This window comes from Hemiscyllium ocellatum, chromosome 9 (assembly GCF_020745735.1).
Source record: "Hemiscyllium ocellatum isolate sHemOce1 chromosome 9, sHemOce1.pat.X.cur, whole genome shotgun sequence".
NCBI lineage: Eukaryota > Metazoa > Chordata > Chondrichthyes > Orectolobiformes > Hemiscylliidae > Hemiscyllium > Hemiscyllium ocellatum.
This window is the reverse complement of record NC_083409.1, coordinates 8,421,438-8,447,080: the sequence shown is the minus strand read 5'-3', so window position 1 is coordinate 8,447,080 and position 25,643 is coordinate 8,421,438.

Sequence of the window (25,643 nt, the reverse complement as noted above, 5' to 3'; positions counted from 1 at the left end):
CTCCCACTATACTATAACCATTACGACATGACATATCACCCACTGCACCGTAATCATCATGGACCGAAATGCCTCCCACTTTAGACTGTCCATCCGGGCCACAGATACCTCCAACTGTACAGTAACCTTCACGCCCAGGCATAGCTCCCACTATACAGTAACCGTCACGGCACTACGCACCTCCCACTGTACACGAAACATCACAGCCAGACATAACTCCCACTCTTCAGTAATCATCACGGCCCGACACACCTCTCACTGTACTATAACCATCATGGCCAGACATATCTCCCACAGTACATAAACTAAAACGACCCAACATAATTCACACTGTACAGAAACCATCACCAACCGACATACCTCCCACTGTACCATGACCATTATGGCTCAATACACCTCCCACTGTCTAACTATCACAGCCTGAGATACCTCCCAATCTACATTAAACATCATGACTCGGCATACGCTCGATTGTACAGTAACCATCATGGACACACATACCTCCCACTCTACAGTAACCATCGTGGCCCGACATACCTCTCATTGCAATTTAACCATCACAGCCCGACATATCTCCCACTGCACTGTAAACATCACAGCCTGACATATCTCCCACTGTACAGTATCCATCACATGCCGACATCCCTCCCACTGTACAGTTACCAACACGGCCCGACGTACCTCCCTATGTAGAGTAACCATCACAGCCTGAGCTACGACCTACTCCATAGTAAGCAGCATGGACTGATGTGACTCTCACTGTACAGTAACTGTCACGGCCCGACATACTTCCCACTGCACAGTAATCATCACGGTCAGACATATCTCCCAATGCACAGTAATCATCAGGGACAGACATACCTCTCAATGTACAGTACCCATCACGGCCCGACATCCCTCCCACTGTACAGTAACCGTCACAGCCCAACATACCTCCCAATCTACAATAACCATCACAGCCCGACATACGTACCACTGTACCATGAACATCACAGCTCGACATATCTCCCACAGTACAGTAACGATCACAGCCTGACATACATCCCACTGTACATGAACCATCATGGCCCGTCATACCTCCCACTGTACAGTACACATCACTGACTGATATAACTCCCAAATTACTGTAACCGTCACAGCCCGACGTACCTCCCACTCGACTGTAAACATCACAGACCGACATACCATCTACTGTACAGTAACCATCATGGCCCGACATACCTCCCACTGCTCAGTAACCATCATGGTCGGGCATATCTCCCAATGTACAGTAACCATCACGGTCGGACACATCTCCCAATGCACAGTAATCATCATGGACCGACATACCTCCCAAAGTACAATAAACATCACGGCCCAACATCCCTCCCCCTGTTCGATAAAAGTCACAACCTCACATACCTTCCACTCTCCAGTAACCATCACGGTCGGACATATCTCCCAATGTACAGTGACCGCCAGGGACCAACATAACTCCCACTCTACAGAAACAATCAGTGCCCGACATACCTTTCACTGTACTTTCACGATCACGGACCGACACATCTCACACAGTACAAAAAGAATCACGACGCAACATACCTCACACTGTACAGTAACCATCTCGGCCCGACATACCTCACACTGTACAGTAACCATCACGGCCTAACGCACCTCCCACTGTACAGTAACAGTAATGGCCCGACATAATACCCACTGTACAGTTCCCATCATGGCCCGATATACCTACCAGTGTACAGAAACAATTACAGCCTTACATACGTCCCTCTATACAGTAACCATCATGGCCCGACATAACTCCGATTGTACAGTAACCATCACGACCCGACATACCTCCCACTGTAGAGTAACCAACATGGCCCGACATATCTCCCACTGTACAGTAACCATCACGGCCCAACATCCCTCCCACTGTACAGTAACCGTCACATCCCAACATACCTCCGACTCTACAGTAACCATCATGGCCCGACATACCTCTCACTCTACTATAACCATCACGGCCCGACATACCTGCCACTGTACAGTAACCAACATGGCCCGACATATCTCCCACTGTACTGTAACCGTCACGTCCCGACATACTTCCGACTCTATAGTAACCATCATGGCCCGACATACCTCTCACTCTACTATAACCATCATGGCCCGACATATCACCAATTGTATCGCAACCATCACGGGCTGACATACCTCCCACTGAACAGTAACCATCACGGTTTCACATATTTCAAAATGTACAGTAACCATCACAGACCAACATAACTGCCAATGTACAGTAACCATCACAGTCTGACATGCCTCCCACTCTACAGAAACCATCATGGACCGACCTACCTCTCACTGCACTATAACCATCACGGCCCGGCATACCTGCCAGAGTACAGTAACCATCACGGCATGACATATATCCAACTGTACAGTAACCGTCATGTCCCGACATACATCCGATTGAACCGTAACCATCACAGGCCGACATACGTCCCACTGTTCAGTAATCAAAATGGCCCGACTTACCTCTCACTGAACAATAAACATCACGGACCGACATACCTCCCACTGTACAGTAACCGTCACAGCCCAACACATAACGCACTGTACAGTAACTCTTATGGCTCGACATCCCTCCCACTGTACAGTAACAGTCACAAACTGACATACCTCCCACCATCAAGGTCGGACATATCTCCCAATGTGCAGTAACCATCAAGGACCGACATACCTCCAAATGTGCAGTCACCGTCACTGACCGAAATCCTTCCCACTGTACAGTAACCGTCACAGGCCGACAGACCTCACACTCTACAGTAACCATCACAGCCGGACATACTTCTCATTGTACTATAACCATCACGGCCGGACATATCTCCCAAAGTACAGAAAGCATCACGACCCAACATAAATTGTGCAGAAACCATCATGATCCGACATAACTACCTCTGGACAGTAAACATCATAGCCTGACATATCACCCATTGTAGAGCAAACATCACGGCCCGACGTACCTCATACTGTACAGTCACCATCATGAACGGGCATCCCTTCCACTGTACAGTTACTGTCACGGCCCGACATACCTCCCACTGTACAGAAAACATCATGGACAAACATACCACTCACTGTACCACAGCCGTCACAGCCCGACATATCTCACACTGTACAGTAAACATTACGGATCGACATACCTCCCATTGTACAGTAACTGTCACAGCCCGACATACCTTCGAGAAAGCAGTAAGCATGATGGCCGAAATATCTCCCATTGTACATTAACCATCACGACCGACATATCTCACACTGTACAGTAACCATCATGACCTGACGTATCACCCATTGTACAGCAACCATCACGGCCCGACATACCACACACTGTACAGTAACCATCATAAACCGACATGCCTCCCACTGTACAGTAACCATCTTGGCTCTACATAACACCCACTGTGCAGTAAATAACACGGTCCGACATACCTCACACTGTACAGTAACCGTCACATCCCGACATGCCTCCTACTGCAGAGTAAACAATTCGGTCCGACATATCTCCCACTGTACAGCACTCGTCACAGCCCAAAATACCTTCCTTTGTACAGTACCCATCATGGATCGACATATCACCCGTGATACAGTAACCATCATGGCCCCGACATACCTCCCACTGTACAGTAACCGTCACGGCGCGACATACCTCCCACTGTAAAGAAAACATCGCGGACAAACATCCCTCCCACTGTACAGTAAGCGTCACAGCCCGACATACCTCCCACTGTACAGTAACCATCACGGATCGACATACCTCCCACTGTACAGGAACCGTCACAGCCCGACATGCCTCCCACTGCACAGTACACAACTCGGACCGACGTACCTCCCACTGTACAGTGCCCGTCACAGCCCAAAATACCTCCCATTGTAGACTAACCATCATGGCCCGACATATCACTCGTGATACAGTAACCGTCACGGCGCGACATACCGCCCACTGCAGATTAACCATCACGGTCAGACACATCTCCCTATGTACAGTAACCATCATGGCGCAACATCCCACCCAATGTACAGTCAATGTCACACCCCGAGATAACTCCCATCATGGCCCGACACACCTCACACTGTGCAATAACAATCACGGCCCGACATACCTCCCACAGTAAAGAAACCATCACGACCCGACATACCTCACACTGTACAGTCACCATCATGGCACGACATTCCTCCGATTGGACAGGAACTATCATGGCCAGACATACCCCCCCAATGCAGAGTACCTGTCACGGTCATGCATATCTCCAACAGTACAGTAACCAACACGACCTGACACACATCCCACTGTACAATAAACGTCATGACCTGTAATATCTCCAACTGTACAGTAAACATCACAGACCGACATATCTCACACTGTACAGTAACCATCATGGCCCGACATATCACTCATTGTGCAGCAACCATCGTGACCCGACATACTTCAGACTGCACAGTAACCATCACGGTCGGACCTCCCTCCCACTGTACAGTAACCGTCACAGCCCGACATATGTCCCACTCTTCAGTAATCATCACGGCCCGAAACACCTCACACTGCGCTATAACAATCATGGCCCGACATATCTCCCACAGTACAGTAACCATAACGGCCCGACATACCTCACACTGTACAGTCATCATCCCGACCAGACATCCCTCGCACTGTCCAGTTACCATCACGGATCGACATCCCTCCCACTGTACAGTAACCGTCACGGCCCGACATACTTTTCATTGTACTATAACCATCGTGGCCCGACATACTTCTCATTGTACTAAAACCATAATGGCGCGACATATTTCCCACAGTACAGAAAGCATCACGACCCAACATACCTCACACTGCACAGTAATCATAATGGTCGGACATACCACGCAGTATACAGTAACCATCATGGTACGACATGCATTCCACTGTACAGTAACCATCTTGGCTCTACATAACACACACTGTACAGTAAACATCATCCACCGACATACCGCCCACTGTACAGTACCCATCACAGCCTGAAATGCGTCCTATTGTACAGCAACCATCATGACCCGACGTATCACCCGTGATACAGTAACTATCACTGTCAGACACATCTCCCAATGTACAGTAACCATCACAGACTGACATACCTCCCAATGTACAGTAACCATCATGGCCCGACATACCTACCACTGTAGAGTAACCAACATGGCCGACATATCTCCCACTGTACAGTAACCATCATGGCACGACATACCTCCGATTGTACAATGACCATCACGGCCCGATATACTTCCCACTTTACAGTAACCAACATGGCCTACACATCTCCCACTGTACAGTAAACATCATGGTCCGACATACCGCCGACTCAGCAGTAACCATCACGGCCTGACATACCTCCCACTGTCCAGTTACCATCACGTATCGCCATCCCTCCCACTATACAGTAACCGTCACAGCCCGACATGTCTCCCACTCTATAACCATCACGGCCCGTCATGTTTCCCACTGTACGGTAACCATCATGACCCGACATATCACCCATTGTACCGCAACCATCACGGCCCAACATACCCCCCACTGCACAGTACCCATCACGCTCGGACATATCTCCCACAGTACAGTAACCAACACGACCTGACACACATCCCACTGTACAATAAACGTCATGACCCGTGAGATATTCCTCTCACTATGCAGTTATCATCACGTCCAGACAAATCTCTCACTATACAGTAGTCTTCACGGCCCTACACACATCCCACTCTTCAAGAACCATCACTGAGCCACGCACCTACCACTGTACAGCAACCAGCACGAACCAACATACCTCCCTCTGTGCAGTAACCATCACGGCCTGACACATGCCCCACTGTACAATCACTGTCACGGGCCTACATACCTCCCACTGTACTGTAACTGCCACAGCTCGACATACCTCCCACTGTACAGTAGACATCACGGAGCGACATACCTCCCACTGTACAGTAACCGTCACAACCCGACATACCTCCCAGTGTACAGTAACCATCATGGCCCGACATATTATCCATTGTACAGAACCATCACGGCCCGACATACCTCCCACTGCACAGCAACCATCACGATTGGACATATCTCCAAATGTACAGCAACCATCACGGACCGACATCCGTCTTACTGTACAGTAACGGTCACAGCAGGACATACCTACCACTCGACAGTAACCATCAAGGCCCGACATACCTCCCATTGGTATGCTGGATCGTGATGGTTACTGTACAGTGTGAGGTATTTTCGGTCGTGATGGTTTCTGTACTGTGGGAGATATGTCGGGCCGTGATGGTTGCAGTACAGTGAGAAGTATGTCGTTCCATGATTCTTACCGTAGAGTTTTAGGTATGTCGGGCAGTGATAGTTAATGTACTCTGGGAGGGATGTTGATCGGTGATGGTTACCTCATCACGGTACAACACACTTCCCACTCTACACTTACTGTCACAGCCCGAGATACCACCCACTCTCCAGTAATCATCATGGAAAGACATACCTCCGACTGTACAGTAACCGTCACGGCCCGACATACCTCCAACTGTACAGTAAACATCACGGTCCGTCATACCACCCAATCTACAGTCACCATCACGGCCCGACAAATCTCTCACTGTACCATAACGATGACATCCCGACATATCTCCCACTGTACAGTAACGATCACAGCCTGACATACATCCCACTGTACTGTAACCATCATGGCCCGACATACCTCCCACTGTACAGTAATCATCATGGCTCGACAAATCTCCCACTGTACAGTAACCATCATGGCCCGACATAGCAGGCATTGTACAGTAACCATCACGGAACGACATCCCTCCCACTGTACAGTAACCATCACAGCCCGACATACCTCCCACTGTACAGCAGCCATCACGGCCCAACATACTTCTCACTGTACTATAACCATCATGTCCCGACATGCATCCCAAAGTACAGAAACTATCAAGACCCAACATACCTCACACTCTATATTAACCATCACGATTCGACATATCTCACACTGTACAGTAACCATCAGGGCCCAACACACCTCCCACTGTAGAGTAACCATCACAGCCTGACATACATCCCTCTGTACAGTAACCATCATGGTCCGACAAACCTCCCACTGTAGAGGAAACAGCAAAACCTGAGATACCTCCCTCTGTACAGTAAACATCATGGCCCAACATACCTCCCACTGTACAGTAACCGTCACAACCCGTCATGCCTCCCATTGCACAGTAAACAACTCGGACCGACGTACCTCCCACTGTACAGTGCCCGTCACAGCCCTAAATACCTCCCATTGTACAGCAACCATCATGGCCCGACATATCACGTGATACAGTAACCATCAAGGCGCAACATACCTCCCAATGCACAGTAAACATCACGGTCGGACACATCTCCCAATGTACAGTATCCATCACGGACCGACATACCTCCCAATGTACAGTGACCATCACGGAGCAACATCCCTCCCACTGTACAGTAACTGTCATAGCCAGACATACCTCCCACTCTTCAGTAATCATCACGGCCCGACACACCTCTCACTGTACTATAACCATCATGGCCCGACATATCTCCCACAGTACATAAATTAAAACGACCCAACATACCTCACACTGTACAGTAACCATCACCAACCGACATACTTCCCACTGTACCATGACCATTATGGCTCAACACACCTCCCACTGTCTAACTATCATAGCCTGAGATACCTCCCTCTGTACATTAACCATCATGGCCCGACATACCTCCCAACATACAGTAAACATCATGGATCGGCATAGGCTCGACTGTACAGTAACCATCACGCCCCGACATCCCTCCCACTCTACAGTAACCATCGTGGCCCGACATACCTCTCATTGCAATTTAACCATCACAGCCCGACATATCCCCCACTGTACAGTAACCATCACGACCCAACATACTTCCCACTGTACCGTAAACATCAAAGCCTGGCATATCTCCCACTGTACAGTATCATTCACAGGCCGACATCCCTCCCACTGTACAGTAACCATCATGGCCCGACATAGCAGGCATTGTACAGTAACCATCACGGAATGACATCCCTCCCACTGTACAGTAACCATCACAGCCCGACATACCTCCCACTGTACAGCAGCCATCACGGCCCAACATACTTCTCACTGTACTATAACCATCATGTCCCGACATGTATCCCACAGTACAGAAACTATCAAGACCCAACATACCTCACACTCTACATTAACCATCACGATTCGACATATCTCACACTGTACAGTAACCATCAGGGCCCAACACACCTCCCACTGTAGAGCAACCATCACAGCCTGACATACATCCCTCTGTACAGTAACCATCATGGTCCGACAAACCTCCCACTGTAGAGGAAACAGCAAAACCTAAGATACCTCCCTCTGTACAGTAAACATCATGGCCCAACATACCTCCCACTGTACAGTAACCGTCACAACCCGTCATGCCTCCCATTGTACAGTAAACAACTCGGACCGACGTACCTCCCACTGTACAGTGCCCGTCACAGCCCTAAATACCTCCCATTGTACAGCAACCATCATGGCCCGACATATCACGCGATACAGTAACCATCAAGGCGCAACATACCTCCCAATGCACAGTAAACATCACGGTCGGACACATCTCCCAATGTACAGTATCCATCACGGACCGACATACCTTCCAATGTACAGTAACCATCACGCCGCAACATCCCTCCCACTGTACAGTAACTGTCATAGCCAGACATACCTCCCACTCTTCAGTAATCATCACGGCCCGACACACCTCTCACTGTACTATAACCATCATGGCCCGACATATCTCCCACAGTACATAAATTAAAACGACCCAACATACCTCACACTGTACAGTAACCATCACCAACCGACATACTTCCCACTGTACCATGACCATTATGGCTCAACACACCTCCCACTGTCTAACTATCATAGCCTGAGATACCTCCCTCTGTACATTAACCATCATGGCCCGACATACCTCCCAACATACAGTAAACATCATGGATCGGCATAGGCTCGACTGTACAGTAACCATCACGCCCCGACATCCCTCCCACTCTACAGTAACCATCGTGGCCCGACATACCTCTCATTGCAATTTAACCATCACAGCCCGACATATCCCCCACTGTACAGTAACCATCACGACCCAACATACTTCCCACTGTACCGTAAACATCAAAGCCTGGCATATCTCCCACTGTACAGTATCATTCACAGGCCGACATCCCTCCCACTGTACAGTAACCATCATGGCCCGACATAGCAGGCATTGTACAGTAACCATCACGGAATGACATCCCTCCCACTGTACAGTAACCATCACAGCCCGACATACCTCCCACTGTACAGCAGCCATCACGGCCCAACATACTTCTCACTGTACTATAACCATCATGTCCCGACATGTATCCCACAGTACAGAAACTATCAAGACCCAACATACCTCACACTCTACATTAACCATCACGATTCGACATATCTCACACTGTACAGTAACCATCAGGGCCCAACACACCTCCCACTGTAGAGCAACCATCACAGCCTGACATACATCCCTCTGTACAGTAACCATCATGGTCCGACAAACCTCCCACTGTAGAGGAAACAGCAAAACCTAAGATACCTCCCTCTGTACAGTAAACATCATGGCCCAACATACCTCCCACTGTACAGTAACCGTCACAACCCGTCATGCCTCCCATTGTACAGTAAACAACTCGGACCGACGTACCTCCCACTGTACAGTGCCCGTCACAGCCCTAAATACCTCCCATTGTACAGCAACCATCATGGCCCGACATATCACGCGATACAGTAACCATCAAGGCGCAACATACCTCCCAATGCACAGTAAACATCACGGTCGGACACATCTCCCAATGTACAGTATCCATCACGGACCGACATACCTTCCATTGTACAGTAACCATCACGCCGCAACATCCCTCCCACTGTACAGTAACTGTCATAGCCAGACATACCTCCCACTCTTCAGTAATCATCACGGCCCGACACACCTCTCACTGTACTATAACCATCATGCCCGACATATCTCCCACAGTACATAAACTAAAACGACCCAACATACCTCACACTGTACAGTAACCATCACCAACCGACATACCTCCCACTGTACCATGACCATTATGGCTCAACGCACCTCTCACTGTCTAACTATCATAGCCTGAGATACCTCCCTCTGTACATTAACCATCATGGCCCGACATACCTCCCAATCTACAGTAAACATCATGGCTCGGCATACGCTCTATTGTACAGTAACCATCACGGACACACATACCTCCCACTCTACAGTAACCATCGTGGCGCGAAATACCTCTCATTGCAATTTAACCATCACAGCCCGACATATCTCCCACTGTACAGTATCCATCACAGGCCGTCATCCCTCCCACTGTACAGTTACCAACACGGCCCGACGTACCTCCCTATGTAGAGTAACCATCACAGCCCGAGCTACGATCCACTCCACAGTAAGCAGCATGGACTGATGTACCTCTCACTGTACAGTAACTGTCACGGCCCGACATCCCTCCCACTGCACAGTAACCATCACGGTCAGACATTTCTCCCAATGCACAGTAATCATCAGGGACAGACATACCTCTCAATGTACAGTACCCATCACGGCCCGACATCCCTCCCACTGTACAGTAACCGTCACAGCCCAACATGCCTCCCATTGTACTGTAATCAACTCGGACCGACGTTCCTCCCACTGTACAGTGCCCGTCACAGCCCTAAATACCTCCCATTAAACAGCAACCATCATGGCTCGTCATCCCACGTGATACAGTAACCATCAAGGCGCAGTAAACATCACGGTCGGACACATCTCCCAATGTACAGTATCTATCACAGACCGACATACCTCCCAATGTACAGTAACCATCACGCCGCAACATCCCTCCCACTGTACAGTAACTGTCATAGCCAGACATACCTCCCACTCTTCAGTAATCATCACGGCCCGACACACCTCTCACTGTACTATAACCATCATGCCCGACAGATCTCCCACAGTACATAAACTAAAACGACCCAACATACCTCACACTGTACAGTAACCGTCACAACCCAACATCCGTCCCACTTTCCAGGAACCTTCACAGCACAACATACTTCAGAATCTACAGTAACTCTCAAGCCCCGACATAACTCCCACTATACAGCAAACATCACGGACCGACATACCTCTCACTGTACAGTAACTGGCACCATCGACATCCCTCCCACTGTACGGTAACTGCCACAGCCCGAAAGATCTCCCACTTTACAGTAACCATCACGGTCCGACTTGTCTCCCATAGTACAGTAACCATCACGACCAGACATACCTCGCACTGTATAGTATCTAACACGGCCCAACAGACCGACTGCACAGTAACTGTCATGGCCCGACATACCTCGCACTGTACAGTAACCATCACCGCCTGACATTCCTTCCACTGTACAGTATTCATGACGGGCGGACATATCTCACAACGTACAGTAAACATCGCCGACCAACATATCTCCCACTGTGCAGTAACAATCACGGCCCGACATCCCTCCCACTGTACAGTAACCGTCACACCTCAACATACCTCGGACACTACGTAACCTTCACGATCCGACATACCTCTGACTGAACTATAACCATCGCGGCCCGACATATCTCCCACTGTACAGTGACCACCATGGTCCGACATATCACCCATTGTACCGGAATCATCATGGTCAAACATGCCTCCCAAAGTACAGTAATCATCACGGCCCGACTCCCCTCCCACTGTACAGTAACAGCCAAAGCCCGACAGACCACCCACTCTACAGTAACCATCACGGCCGAACATAACTCTCACTGTACTATTACCATCACGGCCCGACGTATCTCCCACACTGCAGACACCATCACGACCCAACATACCTCACAATGTACCGTAGCCATCATGGCCCGACGTATGTCCTATTGTACAGAAACCATCACTGTCCGACATACCTCCCACTGTACAATACCACCATGGCCTGACTTACCTCCCACTGTACAGAAAATATCACGGACCAACATAGCTTACACTGTACAGCAACCGTCAAAGCCCGACGTATCTCCCACAGTACAGTAACCAATACGGATCGACATACCTCCCACTTTAGAGTAACTGAGACAATCCGACATCCCTTCCACTGTACAGTAACCGTCACAGCCCGACATACCTCCGACTCTATAGTAGTCATCACGGCCCGACATACTTCTCACTGTTCTATAACCATCGTGTCCCGACATATCTCCCACTGTACAGCAACCATCACAGCCCGACAACCTCCCACTGTACTATAACCATCACGGCCTGACCTATCTCCCTCTACAGAGTAACCATCATTGCCCGACATGCCTCCGATTGTGCAGTAACCCTTCATGGCCCGACATACCTCGCACTGTATAGAAACTATCACGGCCCAACACACCTCCGACTGTGCAGTAACTGTCACGGCCCGAGATATCTCGCACTGTACAGAAACCATCAGAGCCTGCCATACCTCTCACTGTACAGTAACCATCATGGCCTGACATACCTCTGATTGTACAGGAACCATCACGGTCCGACATACCTCCCACTGTACAGTAACCAACATGGCCCGACATACCTCCCACTGTACAGTAAATATCACGGACCGACATACCACCCACTGTACAGTAACCGTCAAAGCCCGACATACCTCACAGTGTACAGTAACCAATGTGGATCGACATACCTCCCACTGTGCAGTAACCATCTCATCCCAACATCCCTCCCACTGTACAGTAACCGTCACAGCCCGACATACCTCCGAATCTACAGTAACCCTCACGGCCTGACATACCTCCCACTATACAGTAAACATCACGGATCGACATACCTCCCATTGTACAGTAAACATCATGACCCGACATACCTCCCACTGTACAGTAACCAAAATGGCCCGACATACTTCCCACTGCACAGTAAACATCACGGACTGACATACCTCCCACTGTGCAGTAACTGTCACAGCCGAACATCCCTCTCACTGTACAGCAACCATCACAGCCCGACATACCTCCAAAGCTACAGTAAGCGTCAAGGCCCGACATACCTCCCACTATACAGTAAACATCATGGCCCGACATACCTCGTACTGCACGGTAACCTGCACAGCTCGAAATACCTCCCACTGTACAGTAATCATTATGGCCCAACATATCACCCATTGTACATTAATCATCACAGCCCGACATGCCTCCAAAGGTACAGTAACCATTACGGCCCGACAAACATCTCACTGTCCTATAACCGTCACTGTCCATGATATCTCCCACAGTGCAGTAACTATCACGGCCCGACACACCTCCTCTGTACAGTAAATATGACGTCCCGACATACCTCCTACTGTACTATAATCATGACGGCCCGACATATCACCCAATGTGCAGCAACCATGACGGCCCGACATAAATCTCACTGTACAGAAACCGTCACAGCCCGACAAACCTCCCACTGTAGAGAAACCATCATGGCGCGACATAACTCCCACTGTACAGAAAACGTCACGGACCGGCAGGAACCATCAGACCTGATATACCTCCCACTGTACAGTAGTCATTAATGTCGGACATAACGCCCACTGTACAGTAAACATCATGGCGCGACATAACTCCCACTGTAAAGTAAACGTCACGGACCGGCATACCTCCCACTGTACAGTACCTGTCACAGCCCCAAATACTTCCCACTGCACAGTAACAACCATGGCCCGAAATATCACCCGTGATACAGTAACCATCACGGTGCGGCATATCTCCCACTGCACAGTAACCATCACGGTCGTACATATCTCCCAATGTACAGTAACCATCACGGCCTGACATCCATCCCATTGTACAAATAACCGTCACAGCCCGACATACCTCCCACTCTACAGTAACCTTCACGGCCCAACATACCTCTCCTGTACTATTACCATCACGCCCCGACATATCTCCCACAGCACAGTAACCATCACGACACGACATACCTCCCACTGTACAGTAACCATTACAACCCAACACACCTCCCACTATACAGTAACTGTCACGGCCCAAAATACCTCCCACTGTACAGTAAACATCATGGCCCGACAAACCTCGCACTGTACAGTAAACATCACAGCCTGACATACCTCCCACTGTACAGTAACCATCATGGCCAGACATACCTCCGACTAGATTGGCTGAAGGGCCTGTTTCCACACTGTAGAGAATCTAATCTAACCTCCAAACTTCAAGTCAGGAATATGATGGAGTTATCACTTGTCTGAATGAGTGTAACCCCATCGGTATTCTAGTATGGAATTACTAGCAATCGGCAACTCAGTTGTGTGGGGAAGATCCTGTCTCAGAAACCTGATTGATTATTTTGAGGAAGTGACAAAATCGAGCGAAGAGGACATGGGGCTGGATGTTGGCCATTTGGACCTTAGCAAGGCCTTTGATATGGTTCCTTATGCCAGGCTCATACAGAAGGTGAAGTGAACTGGAATTAGCGGTCAGTTAGTAAGATGGATAGAGAACTGCTTGGTCATAGAAGACAGAGTAGTGGTGGAACAGTGTTCTTGTGACTGGAGATCTGTAAATAGATTGGCGGAGTTGCAGATTGTGAAGATGATTGCCAGAGAATACAGCAGGATATAGGTCCACTGCAGACTTGGACAGAGAAAACACAGATGTAACTTTATCTGGACATTTGAGACATGATGCGTTTTAGCAGGTCTAATGCAGGAGAGAAGCATAAAGTGGATCGAAAAACTACTGGCCGCATCAACATCCGAAGGGATCTAGGGGTACAACTCCACAGTTCCCTGAAAGTGGCAACACGGGTGGATAAGGTGATCAAGAAGACTGACAGTAAACTTACATACATGCATCGGGGCATGCAGTATGAAAATTAGTAGTTCATGTTGCAGCTGGAGAAAAACTTAGTTCAGGCACATTTGGAATATTGTGTACAGTACTGGTTGCAACACCAGCAGTACGATGTGGAAGCGTTGGAGAGGGTATGGAAAGATTTCACCAGGACGTTATCTGATTTGGAGGTTATTAACCAGAAGGAGAATTTGAACAAGCATCGTTTGTTTGCACATGGGCATCATTGGCTATGGGGCTACCTGATAGATATTTCCAAATTTGTCAGAGACACAGATAGAAGGACAGTTAGAGTCTTTTTTTTCCCAGAGTAGAAATGTCAATTACTCGGGATCGCAGGTTTTAGGGAAAAGAGAATATTCAGGAAATGCGATTGGCAAGTTTCTTTTTGCTTTTCCAGATAAAATGGGAAATTGACTGGAATGCACTGATAGAGGGAAAGAAAAGCTAATATAGCAAGGTTTAAGAGGGATCTTGGCATGGAGAAGAGATAGCAGCGAATAGAATGACATAGAATGTGCTCACTCCGTGTTTGTACACACTCAATGCTGCCGCAAGGACACTGTGCTCAGGGGCACACAAACAGCTAATGGACCGACCCGTTGACCTGCTCACTTTGTGCTTGTGCACACTGCTGCAAGAACACTGTGCTCAGGAACACATACCCAGCTCATGGACTGTCACTCTGGCCTGCTCACTCCGTGTTTGCGCACACTCATTTTGAGCTGACTTGAATGCGTGCAGAATTATTGCCTTGCCTTACCCTGCCCTCTGCTGCATTTCCCCTCGGCCACAGCTACCAGGCTCACCCTCCTGCTGTATTGTCCTTGTGTTTAGCACAGACACAAACACAAGAAGCTTGATATCATTGTCCACAGTCAGTCACGGTGCTCAGCACAGTGAGTCAGGGGGAGTCTCAGATCCCAGTCTGGGAACTTGGACATGGTCAGTCAGCCTGACGTGGTTGTTACGGTCAGGATCCTTCCCCTGTGAGGGGGTGAGGAGCTGAATGTTTGGGTGACCCTTATCTCTCTTTCCTCTTTCTCCTCTATTTTGGGATGGTTCCATCTTGAATGTGAAAATTAGCAAGAAGAATTAAGGGAAATGGAAACGGTTGGTATAGCTATTAGTGCTGGGACATTTGGGGAAAGGTGGTGACGTGTCCTGAGTGAGTGAGTTGGCAGCACAGACACGAGGCAGAGTTGGGAGAGGACCCGAGAAGAGGGTAGAGAGAGCCCGAGAGAAGGTGCTGCATTCAGGGAGAGGGAAGAACATGAGCCTTGGTGGGAGATGGGTGCAGTAGCAGAGAGAGAGAGTGAGGGAGAGGGCACGAAGTGCAGATGGTGACACTTACCCTGGTGGAGTGGAGAAGGTCACTGACCTCCTTCCTACACTGCTGGGCATTTATCCAGAAGGTTGGCACCTCACTGGCCAGGGGTCAGCTCCGGACCAAGCTGGTAAGGTCTGATGTCATAGCCTCCCCTGCCAGCCCTGGAGGAAGACAATGTCCCTCTTGTGCGCCATGTCATCCACCAGAACCTCGGTGGCTTGTTCACAAAGTGGGCCCCCAGGTGTACCCTGTCTGCAATGTCCAGGGCAGTTTTGGCTTGCCAATCTATGATTTTACTGACATTTTAATAATGACACCTGGAACAGGGAGACGGGTTCATTCTGGGATATCTACGCAGAGGGCATTATTTATTACGAAGGGGAAAATCATCGCGTTAATGTCAGATGATAGGAAGACCACACGGAGAGGGAGGGTAGTTAATGAGCCAGAGTGGGGATCGTATCATGAGAAAACGCACTTCAGCTTGTGGAGAGAAACCTTCCATGAAACTGGACTAAAAAGAGGCTTCACCAAATCATAAGATGGTTCAGCCCTCTGTGTTGTTGAATCAAAATAGGAATGCAGTGTGCAATATTGAGAACAACAAACTTGGAACAGAGAATTATACAGGAGACTCAAATCTTAAAAAGGGGTAACACAATGTTCCAGAGTGTTAAAAGGTGCCGAGGGAAATTCCCTGCCTTATACTTACCCACGTTATCCAATCCTCACTGGATGCAGGGATCGTGCCGGAGAACTGGAGAACGGCTGACACCAGAGCTTTGTTTAATGTGGACAAAGGGACTGACTGAATAGGTCGAGGCAGGAACTTTGAGGCAGTGGATAAACGGTCACTGAAGAAGTCCCAGGGACTCCAGGACAGTCAGTCTGGATTTGTGCAAGGAAGATCGTATGTAATAAATCTGACTGCATCGGTCTGAGGCAGTAACTTGTAACTGGATATGACTTCCTTGGATTTGACGAGAGATCCCATGGCAGACTGTATAAAAACAGAAACTATGGAGTCCAGGTGAAATGAGCAAACAACCCAGAGAAGTGCAAGGCAAGGTATTTGGGGACATCAACAATAGAGAGGAATACACAATAAATGAGAGTATTGTCAGTGTGGGCAGATAAAGGAAGGAAGTTGGAAACATCAGTATTCTCGCTAATGTAGCAAATGGCCTCATGTCCTCTATCAGCCAAAGTGCAGAAAGTGGAAGTGCAGTTATGAAGAAAGATTGGAAGTGAGGGTGCTGAGAGGAGATTTGCTTGGGTGCATATGTTGTGATGGACCTGGATACAGAGGGAGATAACATCTTTTTCCTGTTGGAGAGCTCAGTTACTCACGGTGAATATTTAATATAATAGGTTGAAATGTTAGTGAAGTGGTGAGAAAAGCTGTTATTTCATCCAGAGTATGGTCGGGATTTGTGTGTCTGGAAGCGGAGTAGATGCAGAAATTCACATACCATTTGAAAACGGTGCCGGGATATGCACCTGAAGTCCTATAGTATCCGGAGAGACAGAACAAGGGCTTTACTTCTTGTCAAATACAGACAGTGTAGAGAGTGATCTCCTCTATACTGTGCTATATTCTGAAGTTTTCAAAGGTTTCAAATATCTGATAGGATCAGTAAGCAGGAATGAGGGGACAGGGCAGGGAGGAGCATTGTGTAAATTGATGAGCATCACAATAATACTGATTCCAACATTTATACACAATGCTGCTTCAGTGTGTTGGCGTTTTTATTATTCCTGTATAAATGAGGAAGGCCTTTGATTATCCATTTCTCAGTCCTGGTCACACTGCAGCCCCATCTCCATAATCCCAACTCCATCTGACCTGGTTCATATTTTTTTTAATTAACCCGCACACTACTGCCTAACTGCGGTAGTGCTTATATTTCCCCCAGCACTCATGTTGTGTGTGTGCAGGTGTGAGACACAGTGAGAGACACAAGGTGCACGAATCTTTATTCAGTTTTCACCACCAGGAAGAAAGGAAACACCCGAGTGGCCAGGGGCAGGCAGTGCCCTTCACATCAAAGGACAATGCTGTGTGATCAAACAGTGAAGGGGAGGGTAGGGATTAAATCAAAATAGAGTTGGAGGGGAAATATTGCACTTCACTCCCTGCGGCGCGCACCTCTCCCTGAACAACTCCAGGGTGTTGGTGGAGCCTGCATGCTCCTTCTCCAAGGACACCCGGTCTCTAACATAACTGCGGAAAAGGGGCAGACAGTCGGCCCTAATGACCCCCTCCACGGTTCGCTGCCTGAACCTGTCTGACCTGATTCATACTACGTAAACCTATCATTTCATTGGACTTGTTGAAACTTTCGGAAGGAATTCAGAGATGGCAGCAATTGCAGAGCCCAGGATGGCTGGAGGGTCCAGAGGAGGTTACAGAGATAGGAAGGTGTGTGAAGGTTGTGCAATATGGCAGGGATATGGTTGTTCTTGCGGCTGAAAGAGATTATAAAGACAAGAATAATTTCAGGTTTTGGTTGAAATGAAAATGGAGCTGGACTAGCCAGATCAATATTTTTTCTAGAAAGTGCCTAGTAGAGAGACAGCCTTCCCGAAACCTGATGAAAATGACACCTGGACAATTTATCACATTAGATTAGATTTCCTACAGTGTAGAAACAGGCCCTTTGGCCCAATCAATCCATATCGACCCTCCAGAGAGGAACCCACCCAAATCAATTTCCCTCTGACTAATGCACCTAACAATATGGGCAATATAGCATGAACAATTCACCTGGCCTGTACATTTTGGACACAGGAAGGAAACCGGAGCACCCAGAGAAAACCCATGCAGACACGAGGAGAATGTTAAAACTCCACACAGACAGTTTTCAAAGGCTAGAATTGAACTGATGCTGTGAGGCGGTAGTGCTAACCACATGATATAGCTCCCTGTGTCTCTGCACCAGAAATAATTATTCTGTCCACTGTGCCTAACAAGCTGCTAGTCTCTGCAGCATCCTTTATATTCCATGACCCTTCCCACTTCTGTAAACCCACTGGTTTCTACAAACATTGCTATTTTTGTAAATTTCTCCATGCCCTATTAAGATCCCTGCTTCGAAAACTCCTTCATCCTTATGGAGAAGGTCACACACAAATGACGGATCGCGTTTTTGGAAGCGGTTCGAGATTAGTTAGAGACGTTCTGGGTGGAGGACATTGAGATCAAGAGTTTGCAGAACACAGAAAATAAAGCTTGAATTGGTCCTGCAGGAAATTGATAACAGGAGGGTCTACTGAAAGGGATAGGACTTTCCTTGGAGAATTTTACAGAGGCAGCATTGTAGAATCAAGAGGAGGTTTCAGAGATTAGGGAATTTGTGGGTGTTAATGAAAGTTAGATATACGTGGACGGTTTTATAGTGATTTTCTGACTGGGACTGTTAACCTGGTCTAATCAGGGAATCCTGCCTAACAGAAATAAACAGGAGCATCAGGGGCTCTGTTCACTATGGGAGCCGGCTCAGAGCTAGCGTGGGTCAATGACATAGATCATGCATGTAGAAATAACAGGGGATTTGGTGACGGGATACCAGCCTGCGTGGAGTGATTTAAGTTTAAACATGTGGTAGATTTTACAGTGAGATCGAGGGCTGGAGATGCTTCCACAGATCGGGATGGATTTAGAATCTGGAGGATGCAGAGACAGTGAGCTGTGTCGGGGCAGAATGGGGTTCCAGAATCAGGAGCACGGTCGGGACTACAGAGTGTTACACAGCTGGTTAGGCGTTGGAGTAGGTTACACAACGGGGAAAATTATAGGGACTGGATTAAGGAAAAGTGATGGGCAGGGATGTCAGTGCTTGAAGATAGAATGAACACTGCCGTGGCTGGAGTTTATGGAGATATTGCGATCTGTCAGGGCAGGAGGGAGTTAGTAACACGGATTATTGCGTGGATTGGAGGACATTGTAAAGATTAGCTTTCTTGAGACGTGAGAAATATTTTGTGGAGAAAAAAGGTTCTCGGGACTGGGGAGATTCCAGAGAAATAAGGTTTATATGGCCTGTATGAGTCACAGAGGTAGGGAGGGCTACATTGTCTGATGGACATTGCAGAGATTAGAATATATCATACATGGATCGACGAGGTTACAAAGATGGGATATTTTGGGATTTGGAGGACTCTCAAAACATCATACTGAACGACACAGATAACTTATGACACAGAAGGGTGTTACTTGGCCAATTATGATTACAAATCTCTTCAATTGAATTCTTTGCTGAATAATGATCTCATCCTCCCTCACACCCTTAGACATCCTTTTTTTTTGTACCAGAAATCATCCAATTCCCTCCTGAATACTTCAGTCAAACATGCATCTCCATTGCTTCAAAGTGTATCCTAACACTTGCAGAAGTTTTTTTTTTCCCAGGTATAAATCCACCTTCTAGTTTCAAGGCAGCCTTACTCGATCTTTTGACACGCTCACTGTGAAGCGCCCACACGGGATTCTGGGACAGCTCTATGTTGGCTCACAGTTTTCCTCTGAACCTTCAGCGTTCCTCCTGGTTCCAAATCCGATTCTCTATCTGACACCGATTCTATTGTTCTTCCAGGGAGCATTGGGTTTGTTCATCCTCTCTTTTCTTTTTGAGGGGCAATTCCTCAACTGGACCCAAACTCCCTCTTTGAAGGGAGACCATGATTCAGTTTATCTTTTTCTGACCAACTTGGTTTTCCTGACAAAGCTTTCCAGCTTCATTCTTGACCCATTGAAGGCTGCTCTGAGTCAACTATTTTTTCTCAATCTGAATTATTGCATATCATTCATAGAACATAGAACAATACCGCGCAGGGGGTCTTCGGCCCTCGATGTTGAGCTAAACTGTGAACTCGTTTAATCACATCTCCATACACTATCCAATCATCATCCATGTGCTTCTCCAAGGATTGTTTAAATCTCCCTAATGGGACAGAGTTAACTAAATGGAAGGCAAGGCATTTCACATCCTTATCACTCTCTGAATAAAGAACCTGCCTCTGAAATCTTTCTTAAAATTATCACCCCTCCGTTTGAAACAATGCACCCTCATACATGCTAACATCATCATCTGAGGAAAAAGACATTCACTGTCTACCCTATCTAATCCTCTGATCATCTTATATGTCTCTATCAAATTCCATCTAGCCTTCTAGCCTTCTTCTTTCCAATGAGAACAGACTCCAGTCTCTCAGCCTTTCCTCATAAGACCTTCCCTCCAGTCCAGGTAACAGCCTGGTAAATCTCCTCTGTACCTTTTCAAATTCTTCCACATCCTTCCGTTAATGCGGCGAACAGAATGCGTCGCTGCACCAGCGTTTTGTATAGTTGCAGCACGATATTGCGGTACAGAAATCAATCCCTCTACCAATGAAACCTAACACAACGTCTGCCTTCTTAACAGCACTATCAACCTGGGTTGCAGCTTTCAGCGATCTATGTACTTGGACTCCAAGATCCCTCCGCACATCCACACTAACAAGAATCTTTCCATTGACTCAGTATTCTGCCTTCCTTTTATTCATCCCAAAGTTCATCCCCTCACAATTAGCTGCATCGAACTCCACTTTCCACCTCTCAGCCCAATTCTGCAGTTTATCCAATTCCCGCTGCAACCTGTAACATTCTTCTCACTGTCCACTACTCCACTGACTTTAGTGTCTTCTGCAAATGTAATAATCCATGCCTGCGTCTAAGACAATTATAAAAATGACAATCAGTGGTTGTCCCAAAACAGAGCCTGGTGGCACATTACCAGTACCATAACCGGACTCCAAGCTGAATATTTTCTATCAACCACCACTCGCTACCTTCTCTCAGAAAGCCAGTTTTGAATCCAAACTGCTAAATTACCCTCAGTCCCATGCTGCTGCATTTTTTCCAACAGCCTACCATTTGGAACCTTATCAAAGGCTTTACTGATGTCCATGTACACCATGTCCACTGCCCTACCCTCATCTACATCCATCGTCACCTTCTCAAAAAAACTCAGTGAGGTTTGCGAGACATGACCAGCCCTTGAGGAAACCATGCTCACTATCTGAAATCAAATTGTTGCTTGCTAGATGATTATAAACCCTGTCTCACATAATCCTTTCCAAAATATTTCCTAAAATAGATGTAAGGTTAACTGGTTTATAATTACCTGAGTCATTTCTACTGCCCTGCTTGAACAAGGGCACATGTGCGATCCTCCAGTCCTCTGGTTCTAAACCTGTAGACAATGACAACTCAAAGATTAAAGCCAAAAGCTCCGCCACCTCCTCTCTAGCTTCCCAGAGATTCCTCAGATAAATCTCACACGGCCCAGAGGACCTGTTGACTTTCACTTCTTCTAGAATCGATGCTACCTCTTCCAAACTAAACCTGGTCCTTTCTAGTTTCATATATCATACCTCATTCTTTTCCTCTACAATATTATCCTTTTCCTGAGTGAAAACTGTTGAGAAATATTCATTTAGCACCTCTCCGATCTCCACAGGATCCACACACAACTTCCCACTTCTGTCTTTGATTGGCCCTATTCGTACCCGAATCATCCTCTTATTCCTCACATCTTTCTAGAGAGCTCTAGAAAGCCTGAGTGTTCTCATTTTTTCTACCTGCTAAAGACTGCTCATGTCGTCTCTTTGCCCTTCTTAACTCTCTCTTTAAATCCTTTCTAGCGATTCTGCAACTCTTCATCGCCTCATCTGTACCATCTTGTCTCAGCGTCACAAAAGCCTCTTTTTTCCTCTTAACAAGAGATGCAATTTCTCTAGTAATCTACGGTTCCCTTCCATTATCACTTCCTCCCTGCCTGACAAGGACACATCTATCAAGGACACGCAATATCTGTTCCTTCCACCAGCGCCACATTTCTATTGAACCCACCCCCTACATTTTACTACCCCATTCTATGCATCCTAATTCCTGTCTAATTGCATTGTAATTGCCGTTCCCCCATCGATAACTCTTGTCCTGTGGAACGTACCTAACGCTTTCCATTGCTTAACTAAAAGTAACTGAATTATGGTCACTCGCTCCAAAGTGGTCACCTGTCACTAAATCAAACACCTGGCCGGGTTCATTACCAAGCACCAGATCCAATGCAGCCTCCACTCTTGCCGGCCCTTCGACATACTGTGTCAGAAAACCTTCCTGAACACATTGGACAAAAACGGATCCATCCGACATACTAGAGTTACAGAATTTCTAATCAATGTTGGGGAAGTTAAAGTCCACCATTCTGACCGCCGTATTCTTTTCACTCCCTCCCAGAATAGTTTTGCTAATCGTCTCTGTCAATTCCCTGGATCTCTGCCAAGTCCCTGGAACGCCAAGCAGTGTGACCTCTCCTCTCCTGTTTCTAACCTCAGCCCACATTAACTCAGTAAACGAATCCTCGTCAAAAGTTCTTTGTGTCACCTTTATACTATCCTTGACTAACAAGGCTACATCTCCCTCTCTTTTAATGCCTTGCCTCCTCTTAACGAAAGATCTAAACCATGAAACCTGCAACATTTATTACTCACCCTGCTCTATCCATGTGTGCGAAATGGCCACAACATCGAAGTTCCAGGTACTTGGGACTCGAACATCATTCCGAACTTTACAATAAAATGATTGCTGTGACCCAAATCATTCCCCTACTGACAATGCATGCATTTGCCTCACCTCTTTCCCAAGGACTAGGTACAACAGCACATACTGTCTTGGGCTGGAAACATAAACCTGAAGTGAGCTGGCCTTCATGTAATCCTGGGACACTGGCCCACAATAACCCTCCACCACCTGTCACCCAGTCGATTTCTGGATAAATTAAGTTTCTCAGTATGACTACTCTGTAGTACTGCCATCGCTCTCAAATGTCACTGCATATTTATTCTCTCCATCCTTTCCAATGGTTACTGGCCGATAGACTGTATCTCACCGTTTAACTGTACACTTTTTGATCTGTACCTCCAGCTGAATTCAGTCTGCCCTTGGACGGATCCTCTTTCTCTTGGCCTCATTAACTTTCGCTAATCTAAACCAGTACTTCTACCTTTCATCCTTTCCATTCCCTTCTATCATTTCGAAAATCTTGATACTCAGCAATGTTGAGCACCCAGGCCTGCCATTCCTTGAGCCAGCTCTCAGTGATAGTACTTCAGATTTCCACACAACAATCTGCATCTGTAACTCCCCAGATTCTGAGTATTCACGTCCATGCAGAGTACCTCCGATTGAGGCTTCCTTTCTAACTCCATCTTTCACTGTGTGACTTGTTGTGTAAATTAGCACCAGCTGTTTCTCCAAGTATTTTGTGAATCCTGGCAGTCTCCTTTACTATTCCTTTTTGGATCCCATACACACGCCAAGTTACTTTCAATCCCTCCCAAACACACCATGAGAAATTCAGTTCCAGCTCAATCACGTTACCCCATCCAGATTCTACAGTTGCTGCCTTCACCAGAACCAGACCCAATGTCCCAGGAATCTGAAAACGTTCCAGTCACACTCTCATCTACCTAAGACTCCGAATTCTGTTCTCACTTGTACATGGCACTGGGAGTATTCCAGGGTTGCTACATTTGAGGCCCCGCTTGCTAACCATCCGCCTAGCTCCCTAAATTGTGACTCCTGGACCACTTCACCCTTCGTACCCAGGTCATTCTTGCCAACATGGACCATACATTTGACTGCTCACTGTCCCCTGGACGAATGTTCTGCAGGTACAATGACGTTCTTGATCCACAATCCTGGAAATACATTAACAGTCACAGAAATACTGACATCTTTTTCACTTTCCTGAATCCCCTGTGACTGTTGCTCCTACTTCCTTCTCCCTCCTTTCCTGTACGGTCGGGCTGTTTGTGGTGCCACAAACATCGTTCTGACTGCCCTCCCCTGAGCAGCCAGCACCTTCATCAGCTTCTAAACTGGGAACCTGAATTGGGAGGGAGACAACAGGCTATTCCTGGATTCCATGACTGTTCCTCTTCAATTGCCTAGCCCCCCATTCTCTTCCTTATTCCAGGCCGTCATGTCTGCAGGGTGATCCTCTCTCTGTATCTGCTATCCACCTAACTCTCAGCATCTCAACATGAGCTGGAGCTGGATGAACTGGGGATCATCCGGGACACTGAGGGGGAAATTGAGAGGATGTACAGAGAGGTGGTCAATCCCCAGATACAGGATAAGGACAACTGGGTAACTGACAGTGGGAAGAAACGGAATCGAAGGTCAGTGTAGGGATCCCCTGTGGCCGTTCCCCTCAGCAATAAGTACACTGTTTTGGATTCTGCTGGAGGGAACGGCATAACCGGGGAAAGCCACAGTTG